Below are 3061 nucleotides of genomic sequence, written 5' to 3'. Positions count from 1 at the left end.
TCATTCCATTATTCGAATAACTGCCTCAAGAGAATTTTTTGACTGAATGAATTTTTCTTTATAGTTGCATTCAAACTTTAACTCTACAAGATTTATATTATTTCAATGTAATCCCAGAAAGTGGGTGCCAAAAATATCATTAATCAAAAAATCAGGCACATTTTATGGTTCAAACGGACATCACTTAGAGTAATGAAAATCCATTAAAACCTATTACCTAGTGGCTTATTAGAGTATTTAGGAAACCGCAAGAATGCGCTTGTCCCAACTTTCTAATACAATAAATAACTAGGTTCTAATTGTCTGCAGTAAAACGATTTCATATTGTTTTGCCATTACGTTTTCCATTTTTTCAATCGAATAACTTACTCACCTTCACTTCAGAGACCTTCAAAAAAGTTAATATCGAATCAATTAGAATATAATTTATTTGGAATATTGGTTGAATGTAGAAGGAAGTTGATTCGAATTAAAAATCAATATTTCACCTTCGAATTTGTTCTGACAATGATGAATTGACATATCAGCGCGATTTTCAAACAGTACTTTGAATTGCTTACTAAATAGATCAATTTTTTCGAACAATATGATGACCTTTAAATGACGGTGAAATATTTCTTTAGAGCAAGGTCGTTTTTTAGTTATTTTAATTCCAATTAGATTAGATGAGTTGAGCTTGAGGTCATCTATGATGATTTATTTCATTATTTTTGTGAATGAAACAACAGAGGACTATTTTATTTCTAGTTGGGATATTTTTGCATCCTGTTGCATTAATCAGTTTCATTTCTAACAAACAATATCGAACTTATCAGGAGGCACTCGGATAATAAAATATACATGAGATTTGATCTCGTCATAATTAGATGAAATATCATTTTATAGAGTGGGCAAATTATTCTCCACCTCAAGACATTTCAGTTTTTTGCAGATAGCTATTGACTATATTGACAGTGGAATATTTTATGTTGTATACTGTTAGTCTCAACTGATTTTTAACAGTACCTTGAGGAGAATGCACAAAAATTATGTTTGAAAATTTTAAGAGACTGCATATAGTGAAATTCGTCATCAAGTTGGCTACTTGTATCTTGGCAGTTGACATTACTTGTTTGGAGGTAGATTGCTCAGCTTGTATTTTAATATTTTCAGATATCTTTAAACCATCACAATCACATAAACTGTCAAATTTATTATTCGGAAGTGTTATGATAATGCATTACTGATTCCTACAGAAATCTAAAGATAATCAAGGTAAGTGACAACATTAGGGCAAGTGTGTGAAGTCATGCTATATTTTGGCATACTCATTCACATCACGTTTTAGTCGCATGTGTAACAGTACCTCAGTATCTTCTAAGAACTCTTCTGCAATGAAAAAAAATAAAACGATAAAAGAAGAAATATGAAATAATAATAAAAATAAATGACGAAAACAAATATGAAGAAGTCTCAGAACTGAACATGTTTTGATCGACTTCTGGAAGAGGTGAAATGTCTGGATCTGGAACATTTGAAACACCTGCGATTCCTTTTTTTTTACAGTGAAAAATTTTATAACTTCATGAACTTCCTGTGAATTCCTCGATTTAACTTCGAGAAATACGAGGTTAAGATTTCTATACGACCTAGTGCTGTTTTCCGTTTTCCACTCAAATGTTTATTAGTCAATAATGCATGAAAGTTTCGTGAAAAATTTCATTGAGTACTACTTCATACATTTTATTTCTGTGACATGTTATTCTAGAATCACCAAGTACAAGTTATCATAAATTGTTGTTTTTGGTGAGAAATCTGAGATATTTTGGTCTGTTGTCATCAGTAGGGACCGAATCAGACAAATGCCCAAAATGATCGTAGGAGATCTTATATTGGAAAAAGGCATTGCTTACCATCAGGATTAATTCGGAAAATTTCTCATATATCTATTATTGTTTGAATTTTACAATTTAATATTTAATTTTCAGGCAAAAGCGAACTGTAGAGTTGATCTTGTCGTGGAGATACAGCCTTATTATAACAGAATAAATCCCATCTATAAAAATGTTACGGGACTAAAAATAGACCGATATTGTTTTGTAGTAGTATGAGTAAATAGCATTGGATTTGACTTGTTAACCATGCTCATTCAAGATTCGCCTTGAATTTATGACACATCATTCTCCTATTTTTTCGAACGACAAGGTCCTTTCAATATTATCAACTTTTCAGTCTCCTTCCGCCTGCGTACGAGTTGTTTCATGGATATTGCGATGGAAGGAATGAAAAATGTCTTATTTAGATCGCTGGAGGTTGAGATATATCCTTTGAATAATAAAAAACCAGGAATTATCACTGATTGACGATATATTTAATTCCAGAAATGATGGCATTGCTATAGTTTTTTTCTCTTTTAAATTTATTGAAGATTTTATGAAATTTTGATTTTAGAATTTTTTATAGGATGAATTATGAATATTATTTTGAGAAATGTGAAGATATTGTTTCGTCAGTCAGAGAAGGTATTTTATGTTTTGTCATTTAGGATCAGCTCGAAGGTGAACAATAATTTTTTAAATAATTCAGAAAATATGAGTTTATACCTTATCCCTGGAAATATTGGAACCAATCTTTGCATTCTTCAGTGTAATCAACAGAATATCCAATTCAGAAAAAATGAAAAAAATAAATAAGTTTTCAAACTATATACATAAATATAAAATTTTGATTACAAAAATGAAGCTCTATTGATATGTAATATGAAATGTTTAGGTAGCTATGTAGGTAGCAAATATTCGGCAATCCTCCAATTTCATGAAGTTTAATTAACACCTACAGATTTATGGGAAGAAAGTGCTTTGAACTCCATTTTCATTGCAAAATTTTGGAAAATCTTCCACTTATGCAGTTCTGGGTGTTTTCAAGATTAGGAATGTGGCAAATATTTTCGTTTTGCCTTCAATTTGAGAAATAAAGAAAATTCAAGATCAGAGGAACAATACAGTCTGGGAAAACTTTCATCCGAAGCGCAACCAACAAATTTGGGTTAATAAGAACTTCATCAACACTTTCGATTAACAGT

The 3061-nt window shown here is 30.7% G+C and overlaps 1 protein-coding gene across 1 annotated transcript in view; it reads right to left on the bottom strand.

Annotated features, from left to right (window-relative positions):
- The window catches only part of LOC123315515 (ecdysone-induced protein 74EF), a 200084-nt gene that overhangs the window by 195865 nt on the left and 1158 nt on the right, over window positions 1-3061 (bottom strand). The gene's annotated exons all lie outside the window — the stretch shown is intronic.

The sequence above is a fragment of the Coccinella septempunctata genome, chromosome 6 (assembly GCF_907165205.1).
Source record: "Coccinella septempunctata chromosome 6, icCocSept1.1, whole genome shotgun sequence".
Lineage (NCBI taxonomy): Eukaryota > Metazoa > Arthropoda > Insecta > Coleoptera > Coccinellidae > Coccinella > Coccinella septempunctata.
The sequence above is the reverse complement of the archived record's forward strand: the minus strand, read 5'-3'. Positions and strand labels throughout refer to the sequence as shown.